At 44.4% G+C, this 17,772-nt stretch overlaps 1 long non-coding RNA gene across 2 annotated transcripts; it reads left to right on the forward strand.

Moving 5' to 3' along the window:
- The first annotated feature begins 830 nt into the window (after positions 1-830).
- LOC137863272 (uncharacterized) lies at positions 831-17,204 on the forward strand. Of its 2 annotated transcripts, XR_011100821.1 has the most exons (4): positions 831-895; positions 2,204-2,288; positions 16,548-16,636; positions 16,726-17,204. It is a non-coding gene; the product is annotated as an uncharacterized lncRNA (long non-coding RNA). The 2 variants fall into 2 exon arrangements; XR_011100822.1 differs by lacking the exons at positions 16,548-16,636; positions 16,726-17,204 and adding an exon at positions 3,909-5,258.
- Positions 17,205-17,772: the final 568 nt, after the last annotated feature.

Here is a 17,772-nt window from a genome sequence, read left to right on the forward strand (position 1 = left end):
GCTAAGTAATAATTCTTCATTTGAATGTGATGAACGGCTGCATCTCTCAGTAAAAATAAATACATGGGGAAAGGGAAAATACATCATTGTTACTAGCAAATGAGGCATAGTGCAAGAAATTAAAATATCTGGCTCATGGAAAAGCAGGGAAAAACAACTTTGCAAGGAAGTCTTAAACCAACAGGCATAAGGATCATTTATCGAACGTAAGAGAAATTAATAGGAAAAAGGGATAATTAAGAGAGATATAAATGTTTGCTGAAGTTCTGTATAACTGAATACCAGCAGGCATAAAATTAGAGCTCAAATAAGAACATAGATTAGAGCTGCATACTTCGGCTGACACAATCAATTTGTACAGTTTATAATTTTATTTTTGAATTTTATTTTATTTCTACATTTTTAAAGGATAAAACACATCCAGGCAAGACAGACCCCATAAGTTCCCCGACACTTAAATGCCTAGCTCAGTAATGGAGCGGATGAAGTTAAATTCCCCCTTTCCGCGCAGCGAGACACCCTGTGGCAGCCATCCACCCCAAGCACTTCTCCCTCTGCAGGCATTTTCTCTACTGCTTGTATAGTAAACGTAGAAAAGGGAGGAAAGCCACCCATCCCAGGGACTGGGATGCTAGCAGCACCCTACCTGCCAGCCAGGCTTCCCCATGCCACGCAAGAGTACCCTTAGGCAACCCTGCTGAGCAGGCAAAGCCTGGGATTTCAGGGGCTGGTGCTGCCAAAGTTCAAAGGCAGTTCAGGTGAATGCTGCCAGCTGAGAGCTGTTAGGGCAAAGCCCAGCCTGCTTAAGCTGAAGGCTTTAAAAGGGAAGGAAAGGCAGGTGAGCTGGCTGTTTGCCTGCAGAGGTGATGTGGGGTGGTGAGATGTGAGGCTCAAGGTGGGTTATGCTATGCAGTGCTCCTCTTACACCTTTCAACACTTTGCTTCTGTGCTTCCAGGCTTGTCACCTCCATGCAGTGGGTGTAAGGCCAAGCTGGCAGCTCTCTGCTCTGGGCAAAGACACCTCTGCTAGACCCTGACATAGGGATGGCAGCTGCTGCTCTCACCTCTCAGGGCTTTGCTGGGCTCCTCCTTTTCCTCCTGCTGCAGTGGTTGCACTGTACTGGGGAAGGGCATGGGTGCTTGGAAGGGGAGGGTTGAAACTTTGGGGCTCTTTGGTGCTCTAGGCACCTAGGAATCCAAATCATTTTTCCAGGTGGGAAGAGGCTCTTGTTTTCAGTCCTCAAAGGTTTGGATTTTATTTGGTGATGTGTCAGGATTTAGCTTGCTTTCTGAAGCTGGAGGTATTGGATTCATGACTTTGATGGAGCTTTCTGTACCAGTGAAGGGGGAAAGCAAATAGATTAGAATTATTAATTTAATAGCGCTCTAAAGCAGCTTGTCCACAACCTGCTGCGCATCCAGAATATGTAGCAGTGAGGAGGCATAATGTTTCAACACTTAAAAAAAAAAAACAAAAAAAAAAACACAAACAACCAAACTTTCAAGCTCATGCTGGAAAAATTATCATGCTTGTGCTCTCTAGTATAAATATGTCAATATTAAAATCATGCTTTTTTATGCTTGTAAGCACTTTTCTGTAAAGAGGCTGCAGCATAACTCCACCAGCATCAGTCTTGAATAGCTGTGCTTGAGTGTGGCACAAAGCAGGGACCTAAGACCTGTCTCATCAAAGGCAGCCTGTATTTCTGTTCCATGCTTTTCTTCTTCTCCTGACCTGTTTATAGATGGCTGTTTATCCCCTGGTCTCTGTCAACATGCTCAGACACAAAGCCTTCAAAGGTGGCCAGAAGTACTTCTTGCCTTTTGCTCTAAGTCCTTTCACCACCCCACTAGAGATGAGCTGTACTGTTTAAAAATAAAAGATCGGGAATGAGTCAGAGGCATGAATGCAAGTGATAACAATTAGGAGCTGCTGCTCAGCGTTGATTGTTTGGCATTTGGGCAGCTGCTCCAAGCCCTGCTGGCTGCGGCATGGGGCTGGGCTGGTGGCAAGGCAGGGCATGCAAATCTTGTTCATTCACAGCAAAACTGGAAACTAATTTCAGGGGCTACTGAGGTGAATTTTATATAAACCTTCCAACAAGCTCACCTGTACAGACCTACATGTTTATGCAAGAAAGCTGGGGAGTTCGCTGCTTCTCGGGAGCTTGTACCACTAATTGCTGTATTATTGCTGTTACAGTGTGTGTGCGTGTATACATGCTGGAAAAAGATCAGATTTCTGTGTTATGGCTGTGTAAAAGGAGCAACATCTATATTTAATGAAGGTACATCATACGCTTATTACTCTTTTTCTGAAGTAAGGTGTTTTAGCTTCTCTTTAATATAAGAGGGTGAGAAGTCACCTGGTATGCCCGTAATTAATCATGGGCCCAGAGTACATTATTTCATTTTTGCAGGGATCCAGACTCTGAATGTTCATTAAAACTTAGTTCACCCTTTACTTTTATTTCCTAATGACTAATGTTGCCACTGGCATAGAGAACTGGGGAAAGGTCTCTCTACCCCTATAGTGATGGAAAGGCTGGGACCAGGCTGCTGTCATCCTGCTCATGTGGCATCCTGTGTTAGGATATGCTGATTTCTGACCACAGGCTTTTTACTAGGAAAATACAGGAGAAGGTGGCCACTGTGATTTCTTGAAGTGTAGGCACTGAAGTAGAAAAGTTGTTCTTTTTGTTTAACAATGAGGAAATATAGGTTACAAGGAGGTAAATATCTGCAGTAAAAACCAAGTATAAAGTTCAGCAGTTTTGATTATATATATGTATATATATCATTGACTTTCTTCTTTTATGGACTAGAAAAGACTTGTGTTATGGGGAAATTTGCTGCAAGTGTTACAGAAGACAATGGGACACACTTCCAGGTGGGAAAGCAGCATGTTGGCTCAGTCTCTCACACACTGAGACACCAGCTGTCCCATATAACGTGGGATTTCCTGCAGTACATTCACAAATCCTGTGCCCCTTGTTAAGATGGCATTACCTGGACAGTAGCTTCAGCAGGGGTGTTCAGAAGCAGTCCATCTGCTACACCTAGCTGGCAATAGGCACTGTTACTCCCTAAAAGCCTTACTGCTTGCAGGGTGTATAGGGCTCCCCATCGTCCTGTGCCTCCTGTTTGGGATCTCTCCCCTCCTTCCAGGCTCTGGTGTCCCTCTGGTCCCTCAGATTAAGGTCCAGTGATGGTTATCAGAGCTGGGGAGGGCAGGTGTTATGCTCATCAGTGGTTTGATCCCCATTGTAAGTAAATGCTTTAAACCTGGCAGCCCTGTTCTGACTTTGGTCAGAAAAAAGGAAATGCAGAAATCCATCATTTCTACTGCATCTTCCTTCGATCACTGTCTCCAAAACATCTTGTCATTTTGCTCCCTTCCTCTCCAAGTTCACAAGGCAAAAGTCGCACTGAAATTAATGAAGACACTGAGATTCAGCCTTATGAAATAAGAAAGCTGGGCTGTATTAATTTTCTCCAAGGGCTTTATAACCTCAAATTCAAATGTTACTAATTAGCAAAGGTCACAAGGGAGAAAACCTAGGACTGAAAGGGGTTGCAATTAGGAGCATGTAACTGGAATAATTCTTCAATTTCCATGCATGATGAAATGAATCTGTCCTGGCAGAGCTAGTGTGAATAGAGGATGTGTTGTGGTACATGTTGTGAAGTGTTTGTATTGTCTAGGAGTAAAGAAAAAGCTGTTTGTGTAGCAGCATGTTTGGCAACGCTTCCATGCTTGATCTGTTCCCTAAAAATGGTTGGGTGTGGTCGTGCTGAGCTCCAGATGGTGGATTCACATTAGGTTCAGAGGACAACAAGGTTAATTTTTGAAACAAGTTTAAAACAGCTCAGGGCTAAGCTGTATTCTACATCTGAGGGTTTTGCAGGAATCTAAACTGAGAAGAAAATTGATAGAAACTTTTGTAAAACTGCACCAGAATGGAGAGAAGTAATTCAGCTTGGAAGAAATGCAGCCCATGTCCCTTGGTTTGGATCCTGTTGGAATAACACACAAGGGAAGCATCCCAAAATGTGCAGTATAAAGGTCCTCAGCTGCAGGAATGGTGTAAAACTGGTCCCCCCTCAGGGGTGGGTGAGACCCTGAGATATTCCCATGCTCCCCCATCTTCAGCAGGATTCGAACAATCATTTTTGGGGTTTTTCCTTGTTCTAAGAGAATTACACAGGACTGTTCTTATTTTTTTGCTTTGAATTTGAACTTTTTAATATAACTTCTGAAATATGAACACTTTCTGTTCATGGAGTCCAGGCTGTGCCTGCTTTTATCACTTCTGAGAGCTCATTTGTACTCTTGTAAGGCATTGTATCCCATTCCTTTCAGTTGAAAGATTATCTCCGGGAACAGCTTACTCTTTGCCAGTGGGTCCTAAGGCAGAGGATCAGTCATGAGCAAGAAACTGTAATAAACGGGGCACTTCTCTCACTGACCTGCTCTGTCCTCTTGATGTAGCACTCTCACGGGTTTGCGAAGGTGCTCAGAGATTAATGTAGACAGAAGGAGAGGCAGTGCAGGGCCTCTGGCTTAACCATTCATTTTGATGTAAAGAGTATGTAGCAACAGTAGTTAGGGTGACAACCTGGGATTTAGGAAAGCTGTGCTCAATTCCCTGCTTCGCCATGTGTGACGTCGCACCTCTGTGCCGCAGCTCCACATCTATATAATGGGACAACTGTATTTTCCCAATTCATGGGGCTCTTGGGAGAATAAATGCCTTTAAAACTGTAAAGTGTTCAGTTAGCCTGACTATGAGATCATATAAGTGTATTACACAGATACGGCAGAATCCCATGAAGGTGGATTTAAAATAATATTAACATCTATCTTCTTGAGTTTAATTCTATCAGAAGAGACCGTTCTGCACCTGTATTTCAGTCTATTAATCATATTGCTGGTTATCCATCACTCAGGACGTTCCCTGGCCATGAAAACCCAAAAGTGCTTTGTCACAAAGTGCATATTAGAATAAAGATTTCTTCCATTTGATAGAATGCTGGGATATGACATTTTCTTAAGTGCCTTGTATTTTCTTCTAAACTAACAGTAGTTAATAAAACACAGTGATGATTTTTACAAGGTGTCCCGTAACTCAGAGAAATAGCTTGGAGATTTGAACTTTGCTCATCTTTCTAGGTGTCTTGCCTGGGCTCTACAGATAGGCCAATTGCAATGATTAAGGAGTTCTGTTAGCATCAGCACTATTCAGAGTTTTGGCTGCTTTATCTCTGTCTTGCATTTAGTCCCAGCTGAAATCAAGAAGTAGAAAGGCAAATTGAGTGAGAGTGATTATTAATTAAAAGAAAGTTTAAAAGTTATCCAAACTTTTTCAGTCTCAAAAATAAATTTTAAAAAATAGTCAGGTATGATGTCTTAAGCTCCTCGTACAAGTTGATATCTATTCCTTCTTTATCTGAGTCCATTCAAGCATACCACACAGTTGATATGGGCCCCATGTAGCTTTATCTGAATCAGTTCTCCCAAAGTCTTAAACTATATAATTAAGCTCATTTTAGTGACTGGAAAACTGCCACTAAATTTGAAATCTGTCATGGTAATTTCAAGGCTAAAGGAATTAAATTTAACATGAGATATTATTCCTAATTATTACCCTATCTTCAGCCTTTCTCTCTTGCTTAAATTCTTTTAAAGTTTTGTCCGTTCCGTAGCCACCTGATCACCAGAATTTTAATTAATGCTAATAAGGATGTCTGAACCGTGACTGCCCATAGATTACTCTTTGACTTAATAGTAGGTGTTCATCTCAAAGCCTCATTGTATTTGCTACTTGGGGTGACATAGCTGTCATGGCTTCCAGCTTTGATGCAGCTTTTCCTGAAATTGTTTGAATTGAATGGACTGAATGTAATGTGTAATTTCAGAGTAGATTACCACTTTTCTGCATTATGGCAGTCTTGCAACAGGGTAAATCCTTCCTGGAACCATTTGCTGTTGCCACTGATACCATGTTAGATGCAGGCTCTGATTTTTATCCCAGAGAAGTATAGATGAACTGCTTATACAGGCCACATTTTTGTTGGTAATTTAGATTATTGACTGCAGCAAATATCTTCATTGATTCTCTCTAATTACTGGCATCATGTTTTTCAGTGGTATTTAATAAGCTCCTCTAGAGTTCTTAATAGGATGAGTATTACTACAAAAGATGAATTTACTTCCATGGAGGAGAGGAGGATCTATCCTTCAAGGAGCAAATATCCACTGAAGGACAGTGGTTGCACAACACAGCTCTGTAAATGAAGAGGAAAGAAAAGGTTGGCTGGGAGAGGTTGTTCACCAATGTATTCAAATTTATGAAATTGTCCCTTTGGTTTTCCTGTGGCCACTGCTTGACTTCAGAAGCACTGATTTCTCTCTATTTTCCTCTTCATTTTCAGTAAATGATGTCATTTACAGAACATGACAGTAGCTGAACTGGGTCATACAGCTGACTGCCCCTGGAAACAGGCATGAGCAGACTCATGAAGTACAGGGCAAGGATATCACGGCAAGCTGTAGGACTTTGCCAATGTGTTCTCCCTGTTTTTGGTAGTCAGAAGGCCTGGGACTGTCTGAGCTTTCCCAGGCACCAATGTGGTGTGAATTTATATGCTGGTGGAGTTGATTCATAATGATTTTTGAAGGTGGATATAAGAAATGTTTTTTTTTCCCCTCAAAATCTGTGCAGCAGGACATGATGGATGGGCCCCGATGTCACATCAGGGGGTGGTGTTCCTGGAGGCTGCAGTCGGGTACTGTGACTGCTCTTTGTTAGTGATACTCAGGCAAGCACAAAACATATTGCCAGTGCAGTAGATGATCTGAATTTGAACAAGAAAGCAATTAAAGCTTTCTTGAAAGCCAGATTTCCATTAACAGGTAGAAAAAAGCAAGCCCAAGGTTTCTTCTGCATCTTGCAACCTGATGTTCAGATAAGATGCAAACACAATATTCAGTGACTGAAGCACTGGAAATAAGGCAGTTGTGTTTGTTCTCAGGTATGGGCTTATGTACTTTCATCTAGGCACATCTTTTTGAATAGCGTGGCCTTCTGCGACACCATGGAGCATTTTTTTATGTGCAGACTTAATTGAAACAGTCTTATTTATAGCAGTGAATATTCATTCTTGTTAAAGTTGGTTCTGAGGGAGGCTAATAAATGTTCTCCTTTTCCTTTGCATCAGCTAATGATCTGGAAAACAAATATACTGCCATTCCCTGGGAAACCTATCTTGCAATGCTGGATTATACTGGATGAGAGTTGTATTTTACCTTCTGTTTATTTATTATTCACCTTTCTCCAGTGCATAAAGCTCCTATGGTGATGCATAAGGCAGACCCGGTGGGCAGCCCGTGTCCCAGAGCTGGAAACGTTAGTCTGAGACAGGAGATGAGAGACGATAGATGGAGCCAGAGAGACAAAGAAGTACAAGGAGATAATTAGACCAAATCCATCAATGCAACTGGCCATGGTCTAGGTGCATTAACATAGTGGCAGAAGAGTGTAAGGAGGCTCTCCTAAGGTGTCTGTGACACAGCGCTGAAGTATTACCTTTGATACCCTACAACTAAGGAACATCATTTTAAACAATCTAATTGTAGGAGTAATTTTTAAACACTTTGGTGGTTCTTTGCTCAATTTAGCACTCTGTTAGCTCTCCATGGTTTATCAGCCTGAAGCCTGGCTTACATCTAGCATGCTTCCCCGTGATAGAAGCAAACGTTGACCTTCCAAAAAGTTGTATTGAAGGGAGACATCAGCCCTTCATGCAGCTATAGCACAACACGGAGCTGCAAGTTTTTGTGGGCAGAGGTATCGTAGTGTTGCTGTGTGAACTGTCCAATACTGTATGCTGACTGGCTCTGGTCATGTAACTTTTTTCGCCTGCAGTGATGATATTTTGTCACTTAAACAACCAGGACACATGGTGGCATCCTTGAATTTGGTTATTTTGCATAGCTGAATGCAAGGCTATACTGCAGTGAGAGATCTGGGGAGTATGAGCCTGTCCTGAGCATTTATTCCCTCTTTTCTCAGCCAAGATTTAACCAATGATGCTGTCAGTGGCAGTCGGTGAACACAGTTTATGGGCCAGCACTCCCATGAATTGCCTGAAGCTGGATCAGGTCTGCATGGGGTGACCACTGCACAGGGGCACTGGCTCCTGCTGGGGAAAGTCTGTAGGTAAAATGAATGACAAAGGGTGAAAAACATTCCTGGTCAGCACTCCCCTCTAATGACTCCTGGCAAGTGATCCTAGGCTGCCTCTGACTCATACTGAATCCAGTCCATTCTCAACAAAAGCCTTTTAGCGATGAACATAATTAAATCAGGAAAACTGGGATGAAATGAGATCTGGATCATAAAGCTGGGAAATGGCTGGCAATTTATAAGCTCTTTTGGGGTCCCCAATCCTGTGTGTTCTCCCATGAAACCAAGAGGGGCTGGGCTTTTACTTGGTGATGCCGACTGTGTCCTGCAGCAAGAGCCAGAGTACTGCTGCATGTATTGATTCACCTAAGCGATTTCTGACTTTTGGAAATTACATTGAGCTCTGAGAGCAGCAACTTTGGCAAGCCATGAACAGACCAACAATGGGATGAAAAGCCTCTGAACTGCAAAAACAACCTCACTCGCACCTTCTCCATTTCTTCTGTTTTTGCAGAAGTGCCTCCCTCTGTGAGCTTTTGCAATTACCTCTCATTAGCCATTGACAATAAAGGAAGAGAAGGCATAAATTAGAAGCATGAATCATGTCCCAATTTAGCCTGTCTCTTCTGCTAATAAAAAGCAAATGCTCCTCAGATACTCCTCTGCTTTAAGGCTGGGAAGGGAGGCAGCAGGAGGAATGAGGCAAAGCTGAACCATGCAGACTTTTGCAATGAAATTATTTAAGGGAAAATTGAAACAAAAGAATTATCAATTAAAATTCTATTCTGTCTCTGGTTTGTATCAGGTATGTGCCTGAACTTGCCTCTCATTCCCAAACATGTGGGAGGAAAGCTTGGTTTCTGGTGACATATCTTCATCATTGAACTGTGTGGCTCTGCAGATTGTGGTTAAGCAAATTTTATATAATCTGCATTTTACAGATGAATGTCCTCATACAGATCATGGGACGGACTGTATGAGATTATTGCAGTAGCACAAAACTCACCTGTAAAACCTGTGGGTTCCTTCTGGCCCTAACCTCCTGAGTCTGCAGGATTGACAAGAGCATTATTATTTTGGAGGGTTTTGAGCAGCGTAATGATGGAATAAGTAGGTAGAACAAATGGACTCTTAAATATCCAGTGAGAATCTAGAGATCAAAACAACATCAGCTCCATTAATTCTTTTTCTCAGAACAACAGAGGTAATGGGGATTAAGATTAGGCTGTAATGCTCAGTTGATGGTAGAAAGCCAACACTTGTGAGAATGCACAGGTGTTTCAAGGAGATCACACTTAAAGAAAAAGTGATGGTATCTTAGCAGAAATAAAGCAAGGACGTGGGCACAAGAAAATAATCCAAATTATTTCTTCTGGAAGAGAGATCAAACCCCACTCTTATTTGATCGCAATCTTTCCTGTAAACTTTCTGTAGTGCTATAATACATTTATGGTGAAATGTTTTTTTCTGGATAAGATACTTACAAGTAGCATTTGGCTGAGTTATGACAGTGCTTTCAGTTTACATAAAGTTGCAAAATTCAAACAGGTCAAACCTACATCACGGGAAGAAGCAGGGATTAGTGAAAACAAATGTGTACTAACAGAACACAGATTAAATATTGATGACTCCCAAATTTCCACACGGTAGTGAAACAACCTTTGGTACTCAGACAGAATAACAACAAGGCTACTTACTTGGAAACAACTTTGCAAGAACTCAGTGAAGATTTGTTGCAAAAAAGACTTAAAACTTCATCAGCTAGCTGTTGCACCATTATGTTATTACTTTTCAGGAGAGGAAATAAAAAAGCAAGGCACTGCAGAGCATGCTTGCTAAGCTGTTCTATTTCTCTTATGTTGCTGCTAATCTATCAGAAGAATTTCTCATTTGAGTATGTGCTAAAAATTTAGCCTCTGGAAAAATGTCATGGCACAATTCCTTGCTTTCCAACACCCAGCAATCCCAAAGTGTGCTGAGAGATGTGGGCAGTGGTGTGTGGTGAGCAGGTGGGGGGCACAGCAAGGAGAAAAGGTGATGTGTAGAAGACTGTTATCCCCTGTTTTTCCAGCAAAGTCAACCAAAGCCCCAGCAATGCCCTTCCTGACACGATTGCAACAAAGCAGCAGAATTTGCCCAGAATAAGCAATGAAACTTAAGCAAGAGTTTTGAGGTATAATTAGCAGCATTTTGAGAAAGTGTCCGCACCCTGCCCCCAAAGGCCAAAGCAGTTCCTCTCTTCGAAGAGAGGCAAAAATCAGGCAAACCAAGAAAAGCGGCTTTCAGACAGTGTATCTTTGCCCCCTATCTTCTATGCAGAAAACATAGCAAAGCTGAAGTAACACAAAAAAGGCAGTTTCTGGATACCAAAAGGCCAGCCCTGCCCTGGTGTTCCCCAGCTGTGCAAACACCAGCCACGCAGGCAGCTGCTGCTAAGAGGAAAGGAAGTGAAGTTGTGAAAGCTGGAGTCTTCTCTGGGGACTTTTCTCATCCAAAGGCCCTTCTCTTTGCTGGAAACCTTCCCTTTGACTCCATCTGCCTCTGGATCTGGTCTTCCTGGTGTTCTGAAGGCTCCTGAGAGCCTTGGCAGGGAAATCTCACCAGGGATGAGACTTTCCTGCTGCACAGCTGGTGGAAGAGGAGCCCTGTGGTAACTGCAGGGTGATAACAAGCAGAACAATTCAGGTTAAACATCCACAAATCCACATGGCTAACACAGCCCAGGCCAGCAGCACCAGATAATGAAAGTTTTATTATATGAAATGCAGCCCTTATTTTAGAAGTTAATGCTTGTCTTTATCTACTCTAAGTTCTTTCTGTGAAAACTGTAAATGCTCCGTCCTTTCCAGAGCCACTTCAGGCCTGCTGCACGGAGCGCATAATACGCTGATAGTTAAGATTTTGTTCAATTTTATACTTGAAAGGCTGAGTCCTCAGCTCTAATTTGCTGAAGCCTGCCGCTTCTGGGGGTGAGACCATGCAGTGAGCTCTGACGTTAGAAACCAGCAAAAGCTGCCTGGATGCTTGGGGAACTAAGTGCTGGCGCTGAATGCCCAGGCAGATTTTTAGGAAGGGGCTAGAGAAATGTCTGTGAAGTATTTTTGGTAGCACCAGTTCTGCCATGGGGCAGTTGTTCTCTTAGGAGCCCTGTGCTCCTTTCCCTTGTTCTGCTTTCATTTCTTGTCTGGGTCCTGGGAGCCTGGTGTTTTCTGCTTCCCATCTGTGCCAGTTCTTAGAAACAAGCATCAGATCTCACGGTATCTTTGGGACCCCACATTACTGCATGAGGGCTCCTGCAACCCTTCAGACCTTGCAGACCCGTGGGTCGTCCTGCTGTGGAGAAGAAGCCATCCTTCTCAACCGAGAGGCAACAGCGTCAGCTGGTCCGTAAAACAAACCACATGTTTCTCCCCATTCAGAAATTGTACAAGAATTCCCAAGCTAGCTTATTAACCAATAAATACTAATATCATCACCTGTCAGGGGAAAAGAGGAGGAGGCTGGAAAATGATCTGGGAAATACAAGAGCCTGCACCACGTGAGTGGAGTCAGATGTGTGGATCCAGCAGGCTAATTTTATTTCCTTTGTTATGATAGTTAAAAAGCATAACAAAATCCCTGCTAAAATCAACCATTTTTGGATCCTTCAAAGTAACAGATTTCAATCTTAAATTGTGCTGGATCTTCTTTTGGAACAGGGATGGTTGTTTCTGGAAGTGCTACAGGAACTCGCCCCAGGCAGGTGCTCTCTCTTCCAGTCCTTAGTCACAGCCATAGAGCACTGCAGCTTGTTCTTGTAAAGTATGCAGGGACAAAATTTGCCAGGCTGGAAAACATCCATCCCACAGAAAAGGGAGTTTAATATTCACTGAGTGCCATTCATCAACTCTGAAGTCCCCACTTTTGGAGATTAATTGATTCATTCCTTCCGTTGCCCAGGACAAGTGCTGCGGACTCCTTGCGCTCTCTAGGCTGCACATCCTACTCAGCAGGCATTAGCATGCCAGCAGGGTTTATCTTCTTACCTTCCCCCAGTAGATAACCTTCAGCCAGTCGGGAAGAGGGCCTGGGAACAGGGGGAGCAGGAACAAGGCAGCCAGAAGCTTCCCATGGACTCTGGATGTGGCAGAGACATGGACGCTTCTCCATCATCCCTAGGAAAAAGATTTCCTATCCTATTTCTATCTACGTTCATATAAAAGAAGGGCATAAACCCCAAATGTCTGCAAATAAGCAAGGATAAGTTCATTATAAAATTAGGGAGGATTAAAAAAAGAAAAAGCAATAATGACTTGGATACTGGCATTGGGATCCACACACGTTCTGAGAGAAGGATGTTTTGTCTGTGCATACCCCTGGGGCTATTCATCTGCTGGGAAACATTTTCTCCTGCAAGCTGGAAACGGTTTGAAATGCCTTCAGGATCGCAGCCAGCTCCCCAGCTTCTGCTCCCCCTCCTTGCTGTCCCTCTGGGCTGTCCTTCCAGAGGAGAAATGCAGAGGGAGGGGAAGCTGCTCCTGCTGCTTCCCATGGCCACGGCCCCCAGGTGTTAGCTCTGGCTCCCTGGGACAGTTGCTGGGTGCACCGGTGGCATCTCCTGCTCGCTGTACCCATTAGCAAGAAGTTCATGTGGCTGTTAGCACTTCTGGGGGAAAATGTTAATATTTGCATGCTCTACCAGGCTGATCAAGCTTCTAACGCTCAGCAGGTGGGAGAAAAAATGAGAGGAGACGGAAAAAAATGATTCAGAGACCTCAGAACAGTGAATCTTCCCATCAGTGGTCTCTGGACCAGAGATTCTTTGTAGCTGGCCTGGCACAGAGACTTGAAACCAGCCAGCTGGGGATCATAACCAACTCTACAGCACCAGGACGGCAGCTCTGCTCATGTTTTGGAGGGGATGCACACAGAGACTCAAAAAACATGGCACCATAAGTCTCCTTAGTAGCTTTTACAAACTAAGGACATTTAAAGCAGTCCGAGGTTTTCTTTGTTTTGTACTGGTGGCAGATTTGGCCTTTAGCCTGTGCCAGAATCAGGAAGAGTGGAAAAAAAGTCTCTGGTTTGTCTTTGCCTTCCTACGATACCTGCACCGAACAGCTCTTTACTCCGTTAAATCCAATTTCCTCAGTACTATTTCTGGTATAAAAGTAAAGGGTCATTGAAGTTACACTGATTGCAAAACCAGTGTAAAAGTGAGGAAAATTAAGCCTGTTCATCTCTTAGCCGGTGTGTAATTTTTAGCCGGAGCGAGCATATTGCCACAAACTTGTCAGCAAACAAAATGAACAGCGATCAGAAATACCTGGGGAGAATGTGCTTACTGGCGTGTGAAATGCCTCGGCCGTCACTCAAGCAATCCTTGCAGCTCCAAGGACAAACGAGCAGCGGCTGTGCGGTTGCATTTCAGGACACGAGCCCACGTTGAGCTGTTCCTTCAGCTGCTTTTCCATCTTGCTGATGGCATGTGTGAGCGGTCTGCATCTCCCCAGGGGTGCCGGGGGGATGTTCTCCCCCTTCACCCGGCACAGCCTCAGGCCAAGTAAATCTCAAGCCACGGGGAACGCGACTGCGGTTGCTGTAAACCAAGGTTAGATGTTTCACGCTGTAATCAGAGCTGGCAACTTCCAGGGAGCCTTTCTACTACTTAAAGGCAAAATTGATGGTATGGTAGCAGAGCTGAGATCATGAAAGAGCAATTTCTCTTGCACAGACTCATCTGGGCTAGTTAGCTGACCTGCTCTGCAAACACTAATTTAAAACAGTCGGGTAGACACTTAGGCTTACGGCTAAACCTTGAAGGAATCTCTAGGATCCTTCTGAGCCCCCCCAGCACAGATTAAAAGTCCCACCACTCGTTGACTTCTGGATGTGTGATTCTGGCACTCGGAGCTTTGCCTGTTCAGTTAGCAGATGTTGTCGTCGTTTGCAGTCTGCCTTCATCTGTCTCTACTTCTTTCTGCTCATCCATAATCAAGTTTTTGAGCTACAAATGAGCTCCTCAACAGCCCACAGCCTTATGTTCCTATCATAACCCATTAACTCTGGGTATGCTTTGGAGGAAGTTTCTATTTCTAGAAGAGTGGGGAGAGGGTTAATAGAAGTTGCCCGGACACAAACGTCTTGTGTTAAAGCTGGTAGGAATCACATCACTCAAGGTGTTATTGGTAGCAATCAGCCATGGTCGCAGGCAGCATATTGACCTGTCGGACTGTATAACAATCCATAACATTTGATTATCCATTTGTTGAATTAACTATTAATTGTTCATTAGCCTGTTATAAAGTATTCATATATTCATCTTTCATGTAAGGCATGACTGCAATGCTAAAGTCTAGTATTTGACCTCTAGATTCAAACAACCCAAAAATAAGTAAGAAATGAGTTTTAGGAGCATTCATATCTCTTTGGCTGTTTAAGTTGCATATCAGCACCTAGTCCCAGCTTTTGTTGGGTGGGGGGAATTCATCTTCCCTGATTTTCCCTGTGTCTTGCTGAGGTTGTTCATCTGTGTTCCCTACCTCTCCTATTAAAGGAGAGACCATAACATTATCAGAACAAAATAGATTTAACCCACATATTTCAGATTCCAGGTTCAGGATGGGCTGAATCACTCTGACTTTGGAGATGGCCAACCTGGAGAAACCAAAGAGCTGAGGTGCAGTGAGACCACTGCCCACCACTCTGTGCTCTGATCCAGCAAAGTCCTTCAGGAAATCCTTCAACCAAAGGGCTGGAGGCTCTAATGAGCTGTAGTGTTTATCTAGGGCAGGGAAAATGAACCATATCATGCAACGGTGTCTTCTTAAGGGAATGGTGTGCTTTACAGGGCACCTAGGCTGGTTGAGGGCATTTAGATGTCCAGACAGGGCATGAGGAGCTTACATGCCAGCATAGGACACTCATTTTATCACATCACGAGGTCAAAGAAACCTTGAAATTTCAGCAGGGCATTCAATTCATGGGCACATCTATTGAAAGGCCTTTTATCTTTGGCTGCACAACTTTCTCATTCTCTCCAGCTCTTAAGACTAATAACAGCAAAGCTAGCTGATGCTTATAAAAATATTTTGTCCAGCTTCCAAGCTGGGCACTGCGCTCTTTCTGGTGTGTTTAGGCTCCAGTCATCCTCCTTCATCATCTCCATGTCCTACATCATCAGGCAGCAATGTGTCACAAGATTACACACCGCGAATTAAGCCTCACAACAAAGTGTTCTGAGCCAGGAACGTACGAGAAGTAAATTTTGGCAAATTATACGAGGAGCAGAGAAGAACAGCAGATGTTTCCAATAGGCAAATGTTCCCAGTTTGGCCTTCAGTCTGTACTCTGGGCCACTCTCTGGCACAACGCTGGAGGATGTTATCTAAAGGGAACAATAGTGGCTTAGAAATCATTTTTGCTCATCTTTTGATCCCAGTGCTGTGCTGGTATCTGCAAACTCTGGGAGAGCTGACACAAATCCCTTCCAACCTCAACCTCATCCAAAGACACCAAGAATTTCTTTATTCTCTGTCCCTGACTCTCCATGGCAATCATCCAACACCTGCATTTGAGCCACTAGAGGCAAAGATCCAAAATATTCACCAGGGGAATGGAGTGGCGAGAAGGCAAAAGACAATCTGCCGTGATACAAGGTGGGTAATTCCCTTTCAGTGTCTGAGCAAACACCCAGGCACCGTGGCAGTGAGCCTGACAGATGGCTAAAGCAGAGCAATGGGCTTGGAGTCACTGAGGCATGGCCACCTTCTATCTTTGAAAGGAAGATGTAGCCTGGATGGTAGCTGTCTGCTCCTTTGGGACCAAGCTGGTGGGATGGATGCTCACCTGGGGTGTGCTAAAACGAGGCAGGGTCCCCGCCAGCTCTTTTGCATCCAAAAAACATCAGTCCGTGTGTCCGTCCTGCCTGTTTCTGGCCCACCAGCCCTTTCGGTGTTGGCACATGGAGCCGGGCGCTCGGGCCAAGGGCAGCTCAGGTGCCAAGTCCTCAGCTGCTGCTGCTCAGCACGGCCCCACTGCGTGACTGCGGCTTGGCATGGGCGGCAGCAGATCCGATGTCCCCTCTGGGGATGCCTTTGCTCTCCTTGGATCCTGTCCTGCAAGGGAAAGCCACAGCTCCTGGTTTGGGGGTGAGAGAGCAGCCATCAGCGGCGTGGCTTCCAGGCAAGGACCCCTGGAGGGGACACTGCCAGGGATGGGGAAGAGGGCTGAATTTCTCACTGAATTTCTCCCCATTGCTGGGTGCAGCCTGGGGCAGCTACCCAGGGACAAACTTGTGTGAGGCTGGCAGCTCTGCCGCAGGGAGGGAAAATACTTTAAATGCGCTCTTTCACTTCTTTCCTCTTTTGTTTCATCAAGCTCTCTGCTCGGCAGCCTACCTCCAATGTCGCCTTTCAAGTGATTTCCCTTGCTGCTTTCACTACCACAAGTTTATCGCTCCTGGAGAGGTGAGCTGGGGATGTGTTGAATGCAAAAAGAGAAAGGCGAGGTAATCAAACACCTGCTCCCACTAAAACAAAGCCTTCCCTCTTCACAGGCTATTGAGCACTGATGGGGAGAGGCGAAGGCGAGCACCAGCCCTCACCCAGAGCAAGGTCCAGCCATCAGAGTGGGCAAATCAGGGCCATAAAAGCACAAAAATCAGCCACGCTTTGTGCATGTGTTTCAGCCACTTTGCCCGGTCCGGGAACATTTTGCAGACATTTCAATAGAAAGCTACTGGTGCTTTCATTGCTGCCTGTTCCTATTGCCAGGCATGGAAAGAACAAGTATGGAGTGGATAAAAAAAAAAAAAAGAAAACACAAACTTTTGTCATTCTCATCGGAAGGCAGAGCCACAGAGCTCTCCACAGAGGGACCATTGTGCCTCTGAGCATCCCACCAACGTTGGCCAGATCTGGCCAATACTCTAATACTCTATCAGGTGTCCCAGGCCAGCCTGGAAAAAGGTGGCAGAGCCCTCACAAATGCCAACCTGAGCATCCTCAGTCAGAACACGGGTTGCAAGAAATTCCAGAGGGCTTCTCCTTGCCCCTGGTGGCTGACTTGCAATAATTTCAGGGGGAGCGGTGCACGATGCCCATCAGCAGAACCATCCATGTAGGAGGGTCATTTTCCCTTTCATTTCCCTGGGAATGAAAGCCTCTGGTCGGTCCTTTGGCTGTTGCTGCCATCAATCCCACATCTCAAAAGAATTTTCTCCATATCAAGCACTTGTTAGAGCCAGCTTTTCGAGAAATAAGCCTATATATCTTGTGCAGTGCAGTGGCATCAGCCCTGAAGACCTCGCTCCCAGATCAGACACCTAAAAAAATCCCATCTGATCCTGACTGCTCTGAAACAATAGAGATGCCGAGGTGTATATTTTAGACAAGCAAGCCCCAAGGCAAATCTGTGCAAGTCTCTACAGACTGTACTAGTGCTTGAATTGTAACCAAAGGGAAATAGTCTGCCAAAACATAGCAGGGCTCAGAGATGTTTTACACATCGCTATTTTATAGACTCACCTGCACGGCGAGCGTTTTGCACCACCTATTGTACGCTCTCCTTCGTGCCCATATTTCATTATAGGCTTGCAATTTCT

Source organism: Anas acuta, chromosome 12 (genome assembly GCF_963932015.1).
Source record: "Anas acuta chromosome 12, bAnaAcu1.1, whole genome shotgun sequence".
NCBI lineage: Eukaryota > Metazoa > Chordata > Aves > Anseriformes > Anatidae > Anas > Anas acuta.